This window comes from Mobula hypostoma, unplaced genomic scaffold (assembly GCF_963921235.1).
Source record: "Mobula hypostoma unplaced genomic scaffold, sMobHyp1.1 scaffold_42, whole genome shotgun sequence".
Classification (NCBI taxonomy): domain Eukaryota; kingdom Metazoa; phylum Chordata; class Chondrichthyes; order Myliobatiformes; family Myliobatidae; genus Mobula; species Mobula hypostoma.
Window position 1 is genome coordinate 1,043,809 of NW_026948219.1, and position 22,326 is coordinate 1,066,134.

At 46.7% G+C, this 22,326-nt stretch overlaps 1 pseudogene; it reads left to right on the forward strand.

The window, feature by feature from the left end:
• The first annotated feature begins 10,777 nt into the window (after positions 1 to 10,777).
• Positions 10,778 to 22,326, forward strand: part of LOC134341936 (zinc finger protein 850-like) — a 32,318-nt pseudogene continuing 20,769 nt past the window's right edge.

The window sequence follows — 22,326 nt, forward strand, 5'->3', positions numbered from 1 at the left end:
CATTCCAGGGTGAATGTAATAAAAAGAAACTGGAATTACCAGAAACACTCAGCAGGTTAGGAACAGTTGTGGGGAGAGGAACAAACTTTACAATTCAGGTTAATAACGTTTTGTCAGAATGACTTCAAACATTTTCAGTTTTTAGTGCAGATCGCCAGCAACTTGAGTTTCTGTTTGATTTCCACTGCCTGACAGACAGGTGACAGTGAGGGGGTGGGGGGGATTTCCAAACACAGTTTGAACACTGAACCCTGGGTCTATTTATACTGGTGCCAACACAGAGCAGCCTCTCTCTGCGAGGATGGAATGGGGACCCATCCTCTCCTCAGATTAATAGTCATTGCCTCCACAGGAACTGTGGTAAATTGGATTAGACATTGAGGTGGTAAATTGGATTAGACATTGGCTCAATGGAAGAAGCCAAAGAGTGGTGGTAGAGAATTGCTTCTCCGAGTAGAGGCCTGTGACTAGTGGTGTGCCCCAGGGATCAGTGCTGGGTCCATTGTTATTTGTCATCTATATCAATGATCTGGATGATAATCTGGTAAATTGGATCAGCAAATTTGCTGATGATACAAAGATTGGAGGTGTAGTAGACAGTGAGGAATGTTTTCAGAGCCTGCAGAGGGACTTGGACCAGCTGGAAAAATGGGCTGAAAAATGGCAGATGGAGTTTAATACTGACAAGTGCGAGGTATTGCACGTTGGAAGGACAAACCAACGTAGAACATACGGGGTTAATGGTAAGGCACTGAGGAGTGCAGTGCAACAGAGGGATCTGGGAATACAGATACAAAATTCCCTAAAAGTGTCGTCACAGGTAGATAGGGTCGTAAAGAGAGCTTTTGGTACATTGGCCTTTATTAATCAAAGTATTGAGTATAAGAGCTGGAATGTTATGATGAGGTTGCATAAGGCATTGGTAAAGCCAAATCTGGAGTATTGTGTTCAGTTTCAGTCACCAAATTACAGGAAGGATATTAATAAGGTTGAAAGAGTGCAGAGAAGGTTTACAAGGATGTTGCCGGGACTTGAGAAACTCGGTTGCAGAGAAAGGTTGAATAGGTTAGGACTTTATTCCCTGGAGCGTAGAAGAATGAGGGGAGATTTGATAGAGGTACATAAAATTATGATGGGTATAGATAGAGTGAATGCAAGCAGGCCTCTTCACTGAGGCAGGGGGAGAAAAAAACCAGAGGACATGGGTTAAGGGTGAGGGGGGAAAAGTTTAAAGGGAACATTAGGGGGGGCTTCTTCACAGAAAGAGAGTATGGAAGTGGGAGTATGGAATGAGCTGCTAGACAAGGTGGTAAATGCAGGTTCTTTTTTTAACATTTAAGAATAAATTGGACAGATACATGGATGGGAGGTGTATGGAGGGATATGGTTCGCGTGCAGGTCAGTGGGACTAGGCAGAAAATGGTTCGGCACAGCCAAGAAGGGCCAAAAGGCCTGTTTCTGTTTTGTAGTTTCTATGGTTCTATGGTTTAACTCCGGAGACAAACATCTGATCCCAGAACAGAAATACTCACTCAACACCTCATAAATCTGGGCAGCTTAATCCCCGGGTCCATTTCACATGGAATGAAAACTGTGATATCCCAGGACCCAACCTCAAAGAGTCACAGAGCTGAATCTGCCGCTCACCAACCCTGAGAGTCTCACACAACATCCCCATGTCTCAGACTGGGTACTGCAATCCAGGATTTCCCCACAACCAATGTCCAGCTGCTCGAAATTTCTGCTTCATTGCAGAAGGACGACCATCCAGCCCCATCTGTAGAAGCACTAACCAAAGTCAAAACCGAAACAGTGACAGTTCCATATGCCTGGAATGTGGATCACAGGACTCCCCCAGTACTCTTTGCTGACAGTAAAATGCTGCAGTGTGTCAGCCAGTCACAGTTCAAAAACCAGCACCTCCACACCAATGCACAACACAACTGGTACCTGAAGACCCTCGGGCATTCCAGTTAACAAAAACTGATTCTGGAAATAACTCAGCAAGGCCAAAGGTGCAAAAGAACACTTCACAATGAAGACAAAGGTTAGAGGAAAGATTGCTGATATGTAACATTGAGGTAGTGGGACACAGGGTGGACCGAGGTTGACCCAGATGGTTGATACACATCACTGAATAGGGGGTGGGGGGTGAGGAGACTGGACAGAGGTGGAACAAGATGGGTAGGGATGAGCAGATGGAACCAGGTGGGAGAAGGTATCAATGACAATCACTGATGGTCCTCCAGCTATACACAGATACTGAATAAACAGTACATACTACTGTATGAAAGATACTAAAATGACAAAGTTAGAACAAACAATAAGAACTTTGACATATGCCCTTTGACCCTCACCGAAGTTTTATCAACACACCATAGAAAGTTTCCCATCTGGATACTTCACGCTTTTGTATGGTAACTACTCTGCCCGTGACTGCAAGGAAATGCAGAGACCTTTGGATACAGATCAGCACATCACAGAAACCATTCTCCCCCCTAGACTTCCCAGTCCCTTGGTAAAGCAGGCAGTGAAATCAAAGATCCCAACAACCTGGGACGGTCTCCCTTCTCACCCAACCCAATCAGGTAGAAGACACAGCAGCCATAAAGCTCAAATGTGAGAAGCCTCAGGAAGCGAGGCAAGTTGGGGGAAGTTAACGGGACTCAGTGGGCAACATCAGATTTCCCCAACACAACGTGGAGGAGACATCACCACCCATCTGGGGACTGTGAGCACTCACCGCGTGACCTTGTGTCACAAAGCAGAGGGCGGGGCAGATTGGCAGTAAACAGCCTACATGACCTGTCGGTGAGTCTCCCATTTCAATTCTGCGGAAATAGACAGCCTGGGCTCCCGGTTTGGATCGTTGAATGCAGATTACGTTAAGTCTACACATTTTTTCGAGCCCAGATAACTGGGTACTAAATGAGTAACTGGCCCTCAGTTCGGGGCTCACGGCCAACATCAGATCTCCCCGCTCGGGATCGGTCTCAATACTCACCGATGGGAAAACTGATATCTTCGGCCTGCGGACAGTGATCCCAACCCCCAGCTCCCCGACCCAGGAGGCGAGGATCCTTTCCCGATGCCACAGAAGATCCGCTTCAGCACTGAGCGGAAAGGAAAACACCGCCCACCTGGAGACTGTGAGCATGCGCGAAGTGACTGTTACTCTGGCACCTCTGTAAAAAAAAAGTCAAAATTAACAAGCGGGGAATTTAACAGCGACCGCATATTAAATAGAGGGAACTTTACGGAAGCACGGTTTGGGGAGAGGGGTGTTGGCTGTTGGGGAAAATACCTCTAATAACATTGGGATATTTGATCGTGTTTTGTGAAATCCAGGTGCTGTGACTGTTTATTTAGGTATTTGTGAAATTCCTCCTCGCTCGACCCGTTGTCCCAGGAAGCTGGGAAATACCTGTACACAAGTGTAAGCATTTTTCCGCTCTTTCCAATGGGTGCCATTGGATTCCAGGAAGGAGCTATATTGAGCAAGGAATGAACTTTGAAACCTAAGTTTAAAAGTTGAAAATAATGAAAGAAAAATTCACTGCTCGCTTATCTTCGACCTGATTTTGATGAAATATCCAAGGTAATCATCCAAAATCCTCTTCTACACCCGGATAAATTTTTTTTTTTCACAAACCAAATGTAAAAAAAAAATTTCTGGGCTATAAGCTAGTTTTACATCATTTTGACTATCATTAATAGCGGATCAACCCCTTGGCCGAGCTCCACCAACTGTAGTTGATTGGAAAGAGGCTGTTTTTCTCTTCGTGTTGATAGGAAAAAGAATAACTTAGTGAGGCAATGAATGAGACGAAACGCATTTCTAAACCTCCCAAATGGTTGCTCTCCTCCCGTTAACATTTTTCACTTCCAAACTATGATATTTTCTATTCATATAGATTTGATAATACTTTATATAAAGATTCAAGCTTCTTTAACTCTTTATATATTTAAAGACTAAACAGAAGCTGGATTGTTCTAACCATGTAATACCCGATGTGTGAGGATACTGTCAGTATCGACACTCACAGATACACTTCCTGTCCAAACATTTCTGCGAGAGAAATAGTACGAGGCAGAGATGCCAACCTGCCGCTTTCGATACTAATATTCAGCAATATTCATGGCTTTAGCAACAGTTCATTAGACGTTCTTTTTTCATACTTGATTACTTGGTTCCAATGTAGGTATCTGAAAGTGTAAAAAGCTTATATGCTTTATTTCTGTTATTTTTATACCTGCTTAGGAATACTGCTAAGCGCTGTGGGCCCTGCTGTCTGCTCTGACTCAGTCATATTAGTAAGGCTACATCTGTGGTGGTCCGTGTATTACTCGCTAATACAAAGTAAATTTTTGTCATTAACAACCCTGTGGCTTCTAAGCAAACAACGTTACTTTACTTGCCTGATAATTATATTTTATGATAATTAGTGAGTACAACTGTGCAATACTTTGTCATATTATTAAATTAAGTATTACATGTTATATTGTACCAGTTATGCACTGAAATGTCCTGATAGGCTATAAGTTTGTTAATGTCTTAACTATCACTATATTTCTGTGGAGCTCTGGAATTCATATATTTCTTTCATCTTGGTTAAGTGCTTGACATTATAAGAAGCCCTATTCATATGCATGTGTGTGTGTGTGTGAGTGTGTGTGTGTGTGTGTGTGAGTGAGAGACAGACATGAGTGAGTGAGAGACAGACATGAGTGAGAGAGAGACAGACATTATATATGTCACACCCAATTTGTGTACCTGCTCAGTGGACAAGGAAGTTACCCAGTACATGAAATGAACAAGTACACACATTGAGTGTGACATACCAGGGGTGATTGATAGGTTCGTGGCTTAAGGTGGAGGGAGTCAATTTTAGAAAACCTGTCAATTTTCAATTATCTGAAACAGAAATACACAAAAGTTATTAACTTCAAACTTTCTGCATGATCACTCACAGAGTGGAACTACACGTACTTGTAACGAGAGCTGTAAACTTCAGGCCTTCTAACTTAGGCCATGAACTTATCAACCACCCCTCGTTCAGCTCCAACACGTAAAAAACTGGCACTGCACCCCTGCTCCAGCCGTCAGACAGATCTCGGGCCTGGGGCTTTCCGAATTTAAGCGGCCCAGATTCACACAAACTCGGGTATGTTTCTCACTCACCGCCGCCCCGAATCGGAGAACCACCGACGGCAGCTGCATTCGGCACCGCGCATGCGTTTAGCAGGAGGTTCGCTGCAGCGCCACCGGTGGCCGGAGGTCCACGCAGCGCCACCAGTGGCCGGAGGACCACGCAGCGCCACCAGTGGCCGGAGGTCCACGCAGCACAACCAGTGGCCGGAGGACCACGCAGCACAACCAGTGGCCGGAGGTCCATGCAGCGCCGCAAGTAGCCGGTGGCCCATGCAGCGCCGCCAGTGCCTGGAGGCCGGAACGACAACGGAGAGGAAAATCAGAAACACGACGAAGTCTGCAGACGCTGGAAATCCAAAGCAACACAAACAAAATGCTGGCGGAACTCAGCAGCCCGGGCAGCAACTATCGAAAAGAGTCAACAGTCGACGTTTCCAGTTGAACCCTCCTTCAGGACTGAGATGAAATGGGGGAAATATCTGAATAAAATCGGGTCGGGCGAGGAAATGTCTCGCTGGAAGGTGATAGGTGAAGTCAGGTAGGTAGGAAAGCTGAAGAGCTGAAGAAAATAGAATCTAATAGGAGAGGAGAGTGGAGAATAGGAGAAAGGGATGGAGCAGTGGACCCAGAGAGAAGTGATCAGCGGGTGAGAGGATGTGAAAAGTCAGAGAGGAAGAGAGGGAGTGGGAGGGAAGGGTGAGGGGGAGATTTGTTCACCAGACGGAGAAATCGATATTCATACTATCAGGTGAGGGGGCGGGGGTACTCAGACGGAATATAAGGTGCTGATCCTGGAGCCTGAGGGCGGCCTCCTCTTGAAAATGTTTGAACACCGGAAAGTCCCGCTCGGTGCGGATAGTTCAAAGGTTAATTTATTATCAAAGCAGGTATTTATGAACAACTGAGTTTTAATTCTCCTCCACAAAAGCCACGAAACAAAGAAAGAACATGAAAGTCGTTCAGAGAGAAAAATCAAACTCCCATCCCACCCCCCGCATCAAAAAGAACGGCATCCCGATCATCAGCCCCCAAAACCCACCCCTCCCGCACAAAAGGGAACAATAACATCGACCCCCCAAAAAACAACAACCCTACCCCGCACAACTGCGGAGGATCTGGTGCCACCAGTGTCGAGACGGCCGCATCGGGAGCAGCGGACACAACGGGCGACCCCGGAAGATTCACAGGTGAAGTGTCGCCTCACCTGGAAGGATGTTTGGACAACGGAGAGAGTTCGGCCGTCCGGCCCTTTCACTGTGACACCCCGAACTCCACATCAAATCCGTCCACACGAATCTGGGTGAACTTTAATGACCAATAAATATAATTCCTCTCAGTGATCAGCTGTCTGAGTGATTCCCTGACTCTGAGAGGAAGGGGTGTCTATGGTCCACATTGTCAGGGTGTTGAGTTTACCAGGAGACAGAGACTGCAGGGACGGGAGGTTTTCTGTTGACTAATACACTGTGTGTGGACCCCGCTGGCAATTCTGGTGTTGTGACCCGAATGGAGACAAACACCACGCTGCCCACTCCACCAACAACACGGCACAGCCGGACACATAACAGGGGACTTTACATCTCACAACACTGGATTCAGTGATGAAACCCGGGATTAATGTTGTTGTCCCACTGAAATCATCAGAAACGTCCATTCAGGTGTTTTTAAATACCAGCGCTCCCCCACAGGTGACGTCACACAGGTGCACGCACGCGCCTGACGTCACACATGGGTTCCCAACACCGGGATCTGCCCTCACGTGCGCGGTGTCTCACGTCACCCGCGCTGGAGAGCTCGAGCTTTCTCGGTTTAACGGCTGTCCTACGAATCGCGTGACCAGCCCCTCCCCCACCGCTGTCAACAGAGGATTCAGGCGCTGCGCTATTCCCATTGGTGCGAGGCGATGTCAATCACTGGTTACAACCAATAGCGGAGGCGGACCAGCCGAGAGGGCGTTACCCGCGCTGAGTCCGTCCCCCGCGTCGATGTCTCCGTCAAAGCGGAACAAACCCCAAAGTAAATGTCCGCTTTCTGATTTATTTCCATTTCCCTCCGAGGGAACAAAATCTTTTACATCAGCTGTTGAGAAAATCACCTTTGTTCTACCCCCATGTGAGATGAAGAGAGGTGAGTTACACCCAAGGTGCGGGACACGGGAAACTGGGTGAGAGTCGGGAAGGGGAATGAGGTGAAATGGCCATCGCAGAGTAATCTTGTGTCCGTCCCACACAACAACAGGTGGGTCCACTTTAGAAACTGTTGGGGGGATCACTGACAGAGGAAAGTCAAAGGGGTGATAGGGGATTCGTTAGTGAGGGGAACAGAACAAGAGGGGACTAATATCCCAGTGGTGAGGCTCGCTAGTGCTAGTGTGGGGAGAGGGTGATGTGGTTAAAATAAGTTGTAGGGGGAATGGGAGTCAGACTGACAGAACAGATAGTGGGGAGGGTGAATTGTATTGAATTGACTTTATTACATACATCCTTCATATACATGAGGAGTAGAAATCTTTACGTTATGTCCCCATCCAAATGTGCAATGTGTAATTTATAGTCATTTATAATAAATAGTTTGTACACAGGACAGTCAATATAACATAGAAATGCAATTGTATCAGCATGAATTAATCAGTCTGATGGCCTGGTGGAAGATGATGTCCCGGAGCCTGTTGGTCCTTTTGCTGTGGTACCGTTTCCTGGATGGGAGCAGCAGGAACAGTTTGTGGTTGTGGTGATTTGGGTCCCCAATATCCTTTGGGCCCTTTTTACACACCTGTCTCTGTAAATGTCCTGAATAGTGGGAAGTTCACATCTACAGATGTGCTGGGCTGTCCGCACCACTCTCTGCAGGTTCCTGCGATTAAGGGAAGTACAGTTCCCATACCAGGCAGTGATGCAGCCAGTCAGGATGCTCTCAGTTGTGTCCCTGTAGAAAGTTCTTAGGATTTGGGGCTCCATCCCAAACTTCTTCAACCATCTGAGGTGAAAGAGGTGCTGTTGTGCTCTTTTCACAACACAGCCGGTATGTACAGACCATGTGAGATCCTCGGTGATGTTTATGCTGAGGAACTTAAAGCTGTTCACCCTCTCAACCCCAGATCCATTGATGTCAACAGGGGTTAGCCTGTCTCCATTCCTCCTGTCGTCCACAATCAGCTCCTTTGTTTTTGTGACAATGAGGGAGAGTTTGTTTTCTTGACACCAGTCAGATGTTGTTCAGACCTCAGATAGAGTCAGCAATCAAATGGTTGAGCATGGGGCGATGAATGTGCTGAGCTGTGTATATCACAATGCAAGAAGCATCGTAGGAAAGGCAGATGAGCTCAGGACAGGGAATTATGATATTGTAGCCATTATTGAGACTTGTTTGCACCCAACAGTCTGAGGGATTTTGAGGAACAAATTTGTAGAGAGATCACAGACCATGTCAAGAAACAAAGGTTGATTCAGTGAGTGATTTTAACATTCCATATATTGACTGGGACTCCCAACTGTAAAAGGACTAGATGGGGTAGAGTTTGACAAATGTGCCCTTAAACAGTACATAGAATTCCTCATGTTTAAGTGTGCAATAAGCTGTTAGGAAATGATCCAGGGCTGGTGACAAAAATTAGTGACCATAATGCCATCAGATACGAAGTAAATATGGAAAAAGAGAGATCTGGACCGCGGGTTGAGATTATAAATCGGAGAAAGGTCAATTTTAATGGTTTCAGAAAGGATCTGACAAGTGTGGTTTGGGACAGACGTTTTCTGGCAAAGGAGTACTTGGTAAGTGGGAGGCCTTCAGAAGTGAAATTCTGAGGGTGCAGAGATTGTACGTGCCTGCAAAATAAAAGTTGAATGGTAACTGGTGCAGGGAACCTTGGTTTTCAAGAGATACTGAGGCCCCAGGTATTTTGGTCCTCTAAATGCCTCAGACTGTTGGGTGCTACCAAGACTGTTAAATGACTACAATATCATAATTCCACCCCCGAGGACATCCAACTTCTTTTTAGTCGTTTTTTGTTGTTTTCTAAAAGATTCCCAATAGTTTTTGCTCTTTTGTTTGCCCTCTCTTTGGACTTTATATTGGCTTTGGCTTCTCATTTCATCCAGTTGTGTCCTCCTGCCTTTCCAATGCTTCCTCTTCTTTGGGATGTGTCGATCACTCAGCTCCCGAATTGCTCCCAGAAACTCCAGCCACTGCTGCTCCATTGTCACTCCTACCTATTCCCTTCCAAACAAGTTTGGCCAGCTTCTCTGTCATAGAAACATGGAGAAGTTCAGTACGGAAACAGGATATTTGGCCCATCTGGTCAACGCTGAAAGAAACATTTAATCTGTCTAATGAAACTACCAGTAACGGGACCATCGCCCTCCATACCCCGACCATCCAGGCTCCCATACAAACTTCTTTTAAATGGTGAAACTGAGCTGATATTCACCACTTGTGCATTCCATACTCTCATGACCATTTCAGTAAAGAGCTTTTCCAAATGTTTCAGATAAATTTTATCCTTCCCCACTTACCCATGACCACTGTTTGTTATCCTACCCAACCTCAGTGGAAAAATCTGCTCTCATTTACTCTATCTATACCCTCAAAATTTTGTATACTTCTACCAAATCCTCAAAGCAATGTATAATTTCTTGTTTATGTTTGGAGCCTTTTTTGGTGTATAAGATGATGAGGGCATTGATCGTGTAGATAGCCAGAGGTTTATTCCCAGAGCTGAAATGGCTAACACGAGGGGGCATAGTTTTAAGGGGCTTGGAAATAGATACCGAGGGGATGTCAGGGGTAAGTTTTTTACACAGAGAGTGGTGAGTACGTGGAATGAACAGCCGGCTATTTGTGTGTGAGTGTTTCAGTTACTGTGGGGCCAAGAATCCATGCAGCTCAGTGGGAACAGGGAATAATACCAATGGAGAGAGTCAAACTGAGCCAGGTCACAGATTGGAGATGGCAGAAATACCCCATTCTTAGAGAGATAGGAAGAGCATCAGAGAATTTGATGGTCATTCCAGATACCAGCACTGTGCCCTGTTAGAAGATGATTTCTCTCTCCAACTTGTGTTGAACTTCACTGTAACAGTGTGATGCCAGATCACACCTTGACAACTCAAGTGACCTCATCTGAAAAGCTGTCCAACACCGTTTGATAGATTTTGTAAATCTTTTTTTTCTTTTACAGGTTAAAAATGACAAAGAATTTGTCTACTGGAATCTCGAACACAACACGCCAGTTTTGCTGTCTCTGTCCAGATATTTAAGAAGTGGAGGAAGGGATTCACTCGATCATCCTTCCTGCTCAGACTGTGGGGAGGGATTCACTCGATCATCAGACCGACTGGCATTCCCGTCATTTCACACAGGGAGGAACCCATTCATCTGATCAGACAGAGGGAATGGATTCAGTCGGTCTTCTGAACTGAAGGTACATTAGCAAGTTCACACTGGACAAGGCCATTCACCCGTTGTATGTGTGAGAAGGGATTCAGTCGGTCTTTCCACCTGTGGATACACCAGTCAGTTTGCACTGGGCAGAGGCTGGTCATCTGCTGAATTTGTGGGGAAGAATTCACTCGATCATCTGACCTAATGGCTCACCAGTCAGTTCATACTGGGGAGTGGCCATTCATCTGCTTGGACTGTGGGAAGGGATTCACTTGGTCATCCCAACTGAAGGTACATCAGCGAGTTCACACTGGGGAGAGGCCGTTCACCTGCTTGGACTGTGGGAAGGGATTCACTTGCTCATCTAAACTGAAGTTACATCAACGACTTCACACTGGAGAGAGGCCGTTCACCTGCTCAGACTGTGGGAAGGGATTCACTTGCTCATCTAAACTCAAGTTACATCAACGAGTTCACACTGGGGAGAGGCCATTCACCTGCTCAGACTGTGGGAAGAGATTCACTCAGTCAGCCCACCTACTGTTACACAAGTCAGTTCACACTGGGGAGAGGCCGTTCCTCTGCTCAGACTGTGGGAAGGGATTCACTCGGTCATCCACCCTAATGGCACACCAGCGAATTCACACCGGGGACCGGCCCTTCATCTGCTTGGATTGTGGGAAGGGATTCACTTTGTCATCTCAGTTACTGAGACACCAGTCAGTTCACACCGGGGAGTGGCCATTCACCTGCTCAGTCTGTGGGAAGGGATTCACTTGCACATCCCAACTAAAGGTACATCAGCGAGTTCACACTGGGGAGAGACCGTTCACCTGCTCAGTGTGTGGTAAGGGATTCGCTCAGTCATCTCAGCTGCAGAGACACCAGCGAGTTCACACAGGGGAGAGGCCGTTCACCTGCTCAGACTGTGGGAAGAGATTCATTTGGTCAACCGATCTGCTGACACACCAGCGAGTTCACACAGGAGAGAGGCCATTTACCTGCTCAGACTGTGGGAAGGGATTCACTCAGTCATCCCAACTGAAGGTACACCAGCGAGTTCACACTGGGTAGAGGCCAATCAGCTGCTCAGACTTTGGGAAGAGATTCTCTCAGCCAAATCAACCAAATTTGCATCATTGAGTTCACACTGGGGAGAGGCCGCTCACCTGCTGTGAATGTGGGAAAGGATTCATTCAGTTATCTATCCTTATGACACACTACCAGGTTCACACTGGGGAGTTGCTGTTCACCTGCTGTGAATGTGGAAGCGATTCACTCAGTCATCTTGCCGAATGTAACTATCGCTTCAGCTAGCAGCTTAATATAGGGTGTGGTAGCCCCCCAGCCCAGCCAAACTTAAGAAATCTTGTTTGGGTGGATGTTGCATGGTCTCCCCTGTTACAGATCAGTACCCTGAAATAACAAACAGTACACAATATGTGATTAAACGATTGAGCTTTATAATTCTGACTTTGACTATAGGGTTCGTAAAGAAAACATAAAAAAGAGCCCACTCTCTCCATTTGTGTCTTCTCATCTCTCCCCAGCAAAAGAGCACGAAAATCTCCGTTCCAGACTCACAAGAGAGAACATTTCTGTCATTGGATAGCCCGGCATTCAAAACCCTGTTATCTCTAGTCGTAACCTAAACATTTCTGCTACAGAGAAACCGTGATGTTACTATTGTGTCAACTCTTCTTCTGAAAGTTTATTTAAGTAATCTTGTAAATTTTCCGGCAGCCTTTTTGTTTTTCTGTTTTCGATTTGTTTTGTCCGTGCTCTTTATCTTCAATATATTTTGTCTTTGTAAAATTGAAAATTGTAAATAAAGTAATTTTAAAAAAGAACGCATTACCTCAGCAGTGAAACATTGCAGAGAGGCCATTACATTAGCAGTGAAACCTTACAGCATTTTACACTTGTGACACACTACCGGGTTCACACTGGGGAGAAAGTTTCAATAAGCTGCCTGCTGGATATTTGTCCATCGCCGTTGCTGAATGCTATTTCGAGAGTGACTGTCGGTGCTGAACTCTGCAATTATTGCTGCTGCTCATCACACCCAGTTCTGCACCCTGGTCACTGGGCATGGGACGAGTTTCTTCTGCTGCACATTCACCTCTAATGGGACTGGAGTTTAATATTCTGGATCTGAGACAAATATATCAGTTCTATTTTAAACTCTGTCTCTGGTACTTAGTAAATTTATAACACAACTAGTATGCAGGAGAGAGTCAACTCAGGCTGGCTGGACCCTGCCAGTGATTCAGTTCCACAACAGTCCTTTTAAATCCTCCCCTGTTCCCCTTTCGCTCTCCCTGTGATGATGGGTTCCAAACAGTCACCACTCTATGGGTGAAGAGGTTTCTCTTGAAATTCCTGCGGACTGAAGAAGTCGAGCCGACTGCAGTTCTGTCTGACATGTTCTTCGCTCCTCTAATCTCTGGGCTGAGGAAGAATGACATTGGTAGTTAACCTCCTTGTTCACGGCTCATTTCCACATATGGGTCATTTTCCCTGCTTCTAAAGGGTTGTTAGAAAACACCACTCTCCTCTAAAGACTGAAAGCAGAATGGGAAACCATTAGTTGGATGTTCAACGGAGCAGGGTCGGAAACCAATGTTTTAATACGTTGGAGCTCACACCTCCAGTTCCATCCACAATGACCCTCCGAGCCCTCGGCCACCGTCCGAACCGCCACCCTGGAACCGCTGTCCGCTCCTCACACGTCCGTCCTCCTCGCTTGCCTCCCGAGAAAGACTGCAAACTCCCGCTGAGCTCACACATACAAGATAGCATAACAATTCTCCACTGATTAGTTCCACCCGTATCCGCAGGAGGAGGAGAAGATGGCGGCGCGACACAGCGCACAGCGGCCACTCCGGTGGATGATATCTGTAATCTGTCAAGGAGGGTGCCGTGCACAATCCTGATTTGATGGAGACAGACGTAAGAGCTCGAAGGAACATCTGGAGAAACTTCTGGAATGCCTTCTGGAGAAACTTCTGAAATGCCTTCTTCACTGCTGCTGCTACCACGTGGTCCAGAATCTCCGGAGGAGAAGGCCCCGAGTCCTCGGCTTTGCTTGTTGCTCAGTGGCCGGGGTGGGGTGAAGCGCTCGGGAGGCTGTATCGGAGGGGCTGGTCGGAGACTCGAAGCTGTCGGACGGACTCAGAGTCTGCTGTGGTCAGGTGCTTCCAATGCATCGGCAGTTGTCAGCACCTGGAGGTTTACGGCAGGGAGAATTTCTCCCTTTTGCCGCCTTCTATCGGGACTAGCGGGAGTCGATAGGAACTTTGAGACCTTTTTTTACCGTGCCCATGGTCTGCTCTTTATCAAAATATGGTATTGCTTTACACTACTGTAACTATATGTTATAATTATGTGGTCTTGTCAGCGTTAGGCTTTAGTTCGTCCTGTTTTTTTTGTGATATCACTCTGGAGGAACATTGTATCATTTCTAAATGACAATAAACGAGGACTGAGTGTCCTCATAATCTAAATAATCTAACTCAAACAGTTCAGGTACAGAAACCCATGACAGCATTAAGTGACATTACAGAGAAGCCATTTTGTTAGCCTCAACAGCTAACACCACAGTTAATGGTACTGAGAGCCTACATTCTCCACCCCCCCCCACAGAATTTAGCCATGTCCTCATGACGCTCAGATAATTTGCCAACCCTTCCTGCAAAACACAGAGCCCAACCCAAGTGCAGAAAGCAGTGACATAACTCCCCAAAACAGTGGAGATCACACCTTGTTCCCTGGGCGCTATCAAGGCCGACCTATGTGTGGGGTCCGTACTTCTCTGAGACCTGCGCACTCCCTCCTCTAACTCCTCCACCTTGGACATTACAGGAGACTCATGGAAACGATGAGGTGAACCCTCCTGCGAGCGGTCACCCAAACCCCTCTGCACCTCGGAACCCTCTATCTCTCACTCGGGCCCTACATCATCCTCTCCAACGCCCTGTGGTACCCCTGACAGCCCATCACTAGCCCCCCTTACCTGATCTGACGCAGTGGGGGAAGGGCCAGGAGCCTCCCCCTCCATCACGGGGGCCTCAGCGAACAGCCACATGCACCAGTTGTCTGAGTCATCATCCTCCTCTGAGTCAGTGTCCCTCACAGGAGCTGGGACCAGGCCCGTTTCTCCCGGTGTGGGCTCTTCCTCCATCCCACGTGGACGCAGAGTCCCGGTACTGGGTGCAGCCGGCATCTCGGGCTCCCGCTCCACCTGTACATCTCACCCCAGGGGCGACAGATGATTCCGATGGAGAATCTTGACCGGCCCCTTCCCATCCTCGGGCCACACTTGGAAACCGGTAAGTCGGGCAACTGACTCTCCACCAGATAGGGCGTGCCCGACCAGCGATCAGCCAATCTGTGCTTCCCAGGAAATCCCAAATTCCTTACGAGGACTCGGTCTGCCGGCAGGAGTTGGGAGAACTTCACTTTCTGGTCACACCTCTTCTTATTTCCCCGATTCTGCTTGGCAGCTGCCTCCCCAGCCAAATCATAAGCCCTTTGCAGCTCCTTCTTCACATCAGACACATATTTCAAGTAAGGCTTCGGCGAAACTTCACCTGCGGCAGTCCCGAAACAGAGGTCAATGGTACTGAGAGCCCTACCTTTGTAACCAAAGGTGAATGTCGAGAGAAGGCAATTACATTGTTTTCCTCGATGATAAACAGGATAAAAATAGCTGCAGGTTTTATCTCTGTCGTTCCCAGATCCACACACGAAGTATCTCCTACAGTGATCTTCACGGAATATCCTTTTGACACGAGTGGTTACCACAATACCACGCCCGAATTCAGCTACAGGTCATCCCAAAGTGGTGACCGCAGGACACTCAACCAAAATCCACGTATGGATTATCACCAAAAGATAGCTTATCACAGGGGTAGCGTGTTCAGGGGGAACTACCACCCAGGCAAGGGTAACACACACAGGTAGATTCCACAGGGTTGCCCCAATCATACAACGTGATAGCCACTTGTCCAGTTCCGCGACATACGAAGTAACTCCAGCAGTGATTTGCCACGGGGTACCGTCTTCCAGTGGGCTACCACGCCCAGGCAAGGGTGAAACAGAAGTGGTATTCACAAACGTATTCCCCAACCAGAAAGACCCACTCCAGTGGATCAAACTATGTGACAATCACACATTCGTATTCGCTGGATTCAATAACCAAACCCACCCTTGTGGGCTGTTGGGAGAGTCCAAACAGTGACCCCTTGTCACTCTGTTCTTTGTTTCAAACGTTCCTCTCCCCTTCTCTGCAACGGCTTCCACCCGCTGCCAGTGTGTGTCTGCTTGTGAGAGTCACTTATCAATACTCTGGATCGATACTCAACCCAAATTTCAAACAAATCATTTGTTCCATTCCCCAAGACCTTTCGTTCCATATGTTCCCATGACAACATCCGCAGATGGTCTCTCCTGGTCAAAATAACACTCCAGTTTGTTTTGAGAAGTCTCCAAGCCCTGTCTCTCAAAACCACAAACTTAGACCATAAGACCATAAAACAAAGGAGCAGAAGTAGGCCATTCGGCCCATCGAGTCTGCTCCACCATTTTATCATGAGCTGATCCATTTTCTCCTATTTAGTCCCACTCCCCTGCCTTCTCACCATAACCTTTGATGCCCTGGCTACTCAGATACCTATCAATCTCTGCCTTAAATACACCCAATGACTTGGCCTCCACTGCTGCCCGTGGCAACAAATTCCATAAATTCACCACCCTCTGACTAAAAAAAATTTCTTCGCATTTCTGTTCTGAAAGGGCGCCCTTCAATCCTTAAGCCATGCCTTCTCGTACTAGACTCCCCCATCATGGGAAACAACTTGTTTATTTTCAAATTCCAAAAACATGATTTAGCAGACTAACATGCACTTTCTCATCAAACTACTGTTCTCTCAGCAAGGTCAAAGGTCCTGAAACCAATCCAGACTTCACAAAAGGACTGAATTCCTTTCCAACCAAATCAGACATTTCAGGTTTTAACTGAGCTTTAACACAATGCTCAGCATCCTGCGGATTTACAGATGCTTCAACAACCTGAACCCAGGCAACTGGGACTGCCTCCTCTTCCAGGCTTTCATCACTAGTCCCAGTTTCCACTTCTAGTTTACCCTGGTCATCCCAGCTACTCTCTTGGAAGCTCTCATCCGAGGTAAACTTAACCTTGTGGGTCAAAACAAGCTCATCTGCTAATCTAGCAGCCTCCTGCGAAGTGGCAGCTTCCTTTTCATCCAGGTACGTCTTCATCTCATCAGGGTCGCAACTCTTAAATTCTTCGATCAAAACCAACTCTTTCAAGTTGTGAACATCCCCATTTACCCATCGGAGGTAGACCAATGACTGAAGTACACAAACTTCTCATTGGCAAATTCCACATACGTTTGGTTCCCAGATTTCCTCAAATCTTTAAACTTTTGTCTGTAAGCCTCCGGAACCAACTCATAAGCCTTGAGCACAGCCTCTTTCACTGAGTCATAATCAGCTGCCTCTTCAAGTGTTAGGGCAGAATACGCTTGCTGGGCTCTCCCCTGAATTACACTTTGTAACACAACAGCCCAGCTGTCTTTCGGCCACCTTCGATTCTGAGCCACTTTTTCAAACTGCAAGAAGGACTTATCAACTTCTGCTTCATCAAATGCAGGTACCAACTTAACTTCTCGACTGGCACTAAACTTGTCACCAAGATCTGGCACTGAACCTCCTTGCAGCCATCCCTGCACCTCGAACCACCTCTGTCTTTCTGCCTCTTCCCTCTGTTTGTCCGCTTCCTCAGCTTCGAACTCTTTTAGTCGTAACTCATGCTGTCTTTGTTTATCCTCAGCCTCCCTCTTTAATTTTTCTAACGGGAGCTGCAGCTCAGCCCCAATAGGTTTACTTTCAGCAAACATTTCCAACACATCTCCGTGAAACACTTCCTCAGATACATAACACTCCGCTATTAATGTCTGTACCTGAGCCTTCCTCATTTTAGTGCTCACCTGAAGTTTTAATTTTTGAGCAATTTCCAACAGCACAACCCTCTTTGCGCCATCCAATGCTTCAGGGGTTGGTTTTGTCAGAAACCCATCAACCTCCATTGCTGCTGATCTTCCACTCAAACAAATCAAAGGGGATTTCCCCAATCAGATCGATCATTAATCAATCAATTCAGCCCCAACCAATTTCTTCATATCCCGGACGCAGGCCCCAATTATGTTACATAAATGCAACAGTTTAAATGAACCAGCCGCAATAGAGCACACCTTGAGTCTGGTTTTGATATTATAAACCACTGTTTATTAGTAACTACTTAATATAGTAATTTAAACCAGGTAAATCAAATGTCAGCAGTGTTACACATCTATATGTGTGTAAATATAATTCCCAAACTCGTTAAAGCTTGGGTGGCAAGAGTTAAAGTCTTACGATGGAAATGTAAGGAAGTTCAGTTCAATCCACGGAATTGGTGTGTGTGAGGAAAGTATTTGTGATCCAAGGTGAAAACCACACTGGGAGAAGAACGAGTAAACAGGTCCCGTTGATCTTCCGTCCTCAGGCTCCGAATCCACTCTCGAGTTAGCCAAATGCAGCTTATCACTAAGGGATCCATCTTCGAGGATAAACTACCACCCAGGCAAGGGTAGACACACCGGTAGCCTCCACAGGGTCAGCCCTTCCACACACCGTTATAGCCACTGATCGATTCTCCTGATCGATCCTCAACCCTCGCTTGTGGGCACTCGAAAGTTTCACCCAGTGACTCCTCTGTCACTGGCCTCCTTTCACTGACTGGTCGCTGTCACCGGTGTCCCACTGTGTGTCTCTGGGAGTCATCTGACCTTGCTTAAATAAACACGCTACGAAGCAACTGTGAACATCGAACTGTCCATCACATAACTCCACCTCTCTCTCACCATGGCAACCAAGAAGCAACTGTGAACATCGAACTGTCCATCACATAACTCCACCTCTCTCTCACCATGGCAACCAAGAAGCAACTGTGAACATCGAACTGTCCATCACATAACTCCGCCTCTCTCTCACCATGGCAACCGAGAAGCAACTGCGAACATCGAACTGTCCATCACGTAACTCCGCCTCTCTCTCACCATGGCAACCGAGAAGCAACTGCGAACATCGAACTGTCCATCACGTAACTCCGCCTCTCTCTCACCATGGCAACCAAGAAGCAACTGTGAACATCAAAGTGTCCATCACATAACTCCGCCTCTCTCTCACCATGGCAACCAAGAAGCAACTGCGAACATCGAACTGTCCATCACGTAACTCCACCTCTCTCTCACCATGGCAACCAAGAAGCAACTGCGAACATCGAACTGTCCATCACATAACTCCACCTCTCCCTCACCATGGCAACCAAGAAGCAACTGTGAACATCGAACTGTCCATCACATAACTCCGCCTCTCTCTCACCATGGCAACCAAGAAGCAACTGTGAACATTGAACTGTCCATCACATAACTCCACCTCTTTCTCACCATGGCAACCAAGAACCAACTGTGAACATTGAACTGTCCATCACATAACTCCACCTCTCTCTCACTATGGCAACCAAGAAGCAACTGTAAACATCGAACTGTCCATCACATAACTCCACCTCTCTCTCACCATGGCAACCAAGAAGCAGGCAGCAGTACTGCAGACAGTTTTCCTCTCTCATTTAAAGGCACAGTCCATGTCCACCACAAATCCTTCACCACATTCACAGTAGGTGAACGGCCTCTCCCCAATGTGGACTCAATGACGCCCAATTGGTTGATTTGGCTGAGAGAATTTCTTCCCACAGTCTGACCAGGTGATCGGCCCCTTCCCAGTGTGGACGCGCTGATGTTCCTTCAGTTGAGATGACTTAATAAATCCCTTCATTCAGAGCATTCTTCGTTCAGAGCAGGTGAACGGCCGTTTCCCTGTGTGTCAGCAGGTGAAATGACCAGTTGAATCCCTTCCCGCAAACTGAGCAAGTGAATGGTCACTCCCTGGTGTGAACTGACTGGTGTTTCAGTAGCTGAGATGAGCAAGTGAATCCCTTCCCACAGTCTGAGCAGGTGAATGGCCTCTCCCCAGTGTGAACTGACTGGTGTCTCAGTACAGCAGATGACTTTGTGAAACCCTCCCCACAGTCTGAGCGGGAGAACACCCTCACCCCAGTGTGAATTCGCTGATGTACCTTCAGTTGAGATGACTGAGTGAATCCCTTCCCACAGTCTGAGCAAGTGAACGGCCTCTCCCCAGTGTGAACTCGCTGATGTGTTAGTAGGTGAGCGAACAGTTTGAATCCCTTCCCACAGTCTGAGCAGGTGAACGGCCTATCCCCAGTGTGAACTCGCTGATGTACCTTCAGATGAGATGACCGAGTGAATCCCTTCCCACAGTCTGAGCAGGTGAACGGCCTATCCCCAGTGTGAACTCGCTGATGTACCTTCAGATGAGATGACCGAGTGAATCCCTTCCCACAGTCTGAGCAGGTGAATGGCCTCTCTCCAGTGTGAACTCGCTGATGTACCTTCAGTTCAGATGCCAGAGTGAATCCGCTCCCACAGTCTGAGCAGGTGAATGGCCACTCCCCGGTGTGAACTGACTGGTGTCTCAGTAACTGAGATGACACAGTAAATCCTTTCCCACAGACTGAGCAGGTGAACGGCCTCTCTCCAGTGTGAACTCGCTGATGTACCTTCAGGTTAGATGACTGAGTAAATCCCTTCCCACAGTCTGAGCAGGTGAACGGCCACTCCCCAGTGTGAACTCGCTGGTGAGCCATTAGGTCAGATAACCGAGTGAAACCTTCCCCACAAATTCAGCAGACGACCAGCCTCTGCTCGATGTGAACTACCTGGTGTGTCCACAGGTGGGAAGACTGACTGAATCCCTTCTCACACACAGAACAGGTGAATGGCCTTGTCCCAGTGTGAACTTGCTGATGTACCTTCAGTTGAGATGACCGACTCAATCCATTCCCACCGTCTGAGAGGTGAATGGGTTCCCCCCTCTGTTGACGTACAGCTGGGATTTTCTTTTATCTACTGTCAATTTAAAGTGCCACAGTTTTAAAGCCATGAAAACATTTTCTGCCCAGATGAATGATTGGTCTGCACAGCTGTTAAAATGAATTAAATGAATATTAGTGTTATTTCATGTTCTTGTCACAGAGTCATAGAAAAGTACAACACAGAAACAGGCCCTTTGGCCCATCTAGTTTGTGTTGAACTATTTAAAATGTCTACCCCTGTACCCCTACCATCCAGGTACCTATACAAACCTCTTACATGTTGAAATTGAGCTCGCATGCACCAGTTGGGCTGTCTGCTCATTCCACACATGGATGACCGTCTATGTGAAAAATTTTCCCCTCATGTTCCCCTTCATGTTTCACCGTTCACCCTTAATCCATGGCCTCTGCTGTAGTCCCACCAAATCTCAGTGAAAGCCAGCTTGCATTTACCCCATCTATAACCCTCATAATGCTGGTACACCTCCATCAAATCTCCCCTCAATCTTCTACATTCCAAGGAATAAAGCCCCATCCTGTTCAATCTCTCCTTATAACCCAAGTCCTCCAGACCTGGCAACATCCTTGCAAATTTTCTCTGAACTCTTTCAACCTCTTCTACATCTTCCTGTAGGTTGGTGACCAAAACTGCACACAACACTCAAAATTAGGCCTCACCAATGTCTTGTACAAAGTCAACAAAGTCATCTCCTGTACTCAGTAATTCGGTTTAAGATGGCCAATGTCTCAAAATCTTTCTTTCCATCCCTATCGAACTGTGACACCACTTTCAGTGAAATATAGACCTGTATTCTCAGATTCATTTCTTCTACAACACTTCTCGGTGCCCTACCAGTCACTGTGTAAGACCTACCCTGGTAGGTCCTACCAAAGTGCAACACCTTGCACTTGTCTGCATTAACTTCCATTTTCCATTTCTCAACCCATTTTTCCAGCGGGTCCGGATCTCACTGCAAGATATGATAGTCTTCCTCGCTGTTCACTACACCACTAATCTTGGTGTCATCCACAAAGTTGCTGATCCAGTTAACCACCATATCATCCACATTACTGATATAGATGACAAACAACTAGTCACAGGCTTCCAGTCAGAGAGGAAGATCCATCTGCTTCCATACTCTGGTGATGAAGTTTTAAGGGGATTGGGTTACATAAGAAATGACTCCTGGACTCTTGTAAATAACGGTTTAAAATTAAGTGCAAAATTATGTGTGCTCTGTTCTGGATAGTGTGCAAATTTCTGTTTTGTCCTTCACTGAGAAATCTGCTTGCAGCTTGTTTAGATTAACGACTCACAGATGTCTCTTGGGAACGTTACGTAGAGTTGAGTTCTCATGAGACACGAATTGAACTAAGTTCCCTCCTATGTCTAACAAAAGAGAATAACTGATAAGGATTGGACAGAACGTTCATTTGTTATTAAAACCCTGATTTAGTGGACTCTCTTATCTCAGAAATTAAGTTTTGCTCCAACAGACAAGGTGGGAATACCAGTTGAACTGAAGTCCTCTTTGTTTTGCTAGTTCTATAAATTGTAACATCTCTGCATGTTAGACAGAGGTTCGTCACGAGCCGCCAGAGGGAGAGGAATTCTGTCTCTCTGACGCTTGGCTCTGAGCTTCTCACCGGCTGAGTTCAAACAAATAAACTAGTGAAAAGGATAAAGTAAAGAACTGTTTGTGGTGTGGTTATTGGTCCGGCGAATTTAAGTTTATACCATAAAATGTATCCCATCCGGATACTTCACACCTTT